The 1116-nt window shown below is 65.9% G+C and overlaps 1 non-coding gene across 2 annotated transcripts in view; it reads left to right on the top strand.

The window, feature by feature from the left end:
- LOC102042604 overlaps nt 1-753 on the top strand; it is a 3212-nt gene extending 2459 nt beyond the window's left edge. For both annotated transcript variants that reach the window (XR_004082804.1, XR_004082805.1), the window contains exon 3: nt 591-753. This is a non-coding gene — a transcript (uncharacterized LOC102042604). The remainder of the gene's footprint in view (nt 1-590) is intronic.
- Nucleotides 754-1116: the final 363 nt, after the last annotated feature.

Below are 1116 nucleotides of genomic sequence, written 5' to 3'. Positions count from 1 at the left end.
GGGACACCGTGGGGACACCTGGGACACTGCAGGGACAATGGGGACAGTGTGGGACTGCAGGGACAATGGGGATAGTAGGGATGCCATGGGCTGCGCCCGCTGCAGGGGACGCCACAGGTGGGGACACCGGGGACAGCGGAGGACAGTGGGGACAGCAGGGGACACCACAGGCATCAGGGACAGCTGGGACAGCTGGGACACTGTGGGACAATGGGGACAGTGGGGACAATGGGGGTAGTAGGGACGCCATGGGCTGCGCCCACTGGAGGGGACGCCACAGGTGGGGACACCGTGGGGACACCTGGGACGCTGCAGGGACAATGGGGACACTGGGGACAGCTCTGGGGGGGACGTTGTGTTCTAGAGGGGCTTGGGGCGGTGGCGTGTCCCCAGGGCTTGGGGTGACACTGTGTCCTGGGGACTCAGAGTGACATCATCGTGTCCTGGGGGTCTCACCGTGTCCCTGGGGGTGTCACCGTGTCCCCAGTGTCCCCACGGGCGGTTCCAGCTGGACAGGGACCCCTGTGCTGTGCCCTGGGGGTGTCACCGTGTCCCCAATGTCCCTGAGGATGTCCCCAATGTCCCCACAGGCGGTTCCAGCTGGACAGGGACCCGCGCGGTGGCCGCTGGTGTGGCCCGTGCGGGGGGTGGCACGCGGCCGAAGAGGGTGACCTGTGGGCAGAGTCCAGCCTGCTGGGCCTCAAGGTCACCTACCTGGCCCGCATGGACGGCCACATCTACGATGTCACCGGTGAGGGGACACCTGGGGGGGGCACAGCCGCGGAACGGGGGGTGACACACATGGAACGGGGGGTGACAGCTCCCTGGGGTCACCATGGCCAGGGGACACCATGCCCAGGTCACTCTTGGGGGACACCATGACCAGGTGTCCCTGGTGTCACCATCCTGGGGTCTCTCTGCGTGTCACCATGGCCAGGGGGACACCATGACCTTGGGGACACCATGATCATCTCTGAGGGTGTTTGGTGTCACCATCCTGGGGGTCTCTCCGGTGTCACCATGACCATGGGGACACCATGACCATCCCTGGTGTCACCATGACCTGTGGACACTATGCCCAGGGGTCCCTGGTGTCACCATCCCTGGGGTGTCCCT

The sequence above is a fragment of the Geospiza fortis genome, unplaced genomic scaffold (assembly GCF_000277835.1).
Source record: "Geospiza fortis unplaced genomic scaffold, GeoFor_1.0 scaffold2941, whole genome shotgun sequence".
NCBI lineage: Eukaryota > Metazoa > Chordata > Aves > Passeriformes > Thraupidae > Geospiza > Geospiza fortis.
Note: the sequence above shows the minus strand (reverse complement) of the source record. Positions and strands in the feature narration are given on the sequence as shown.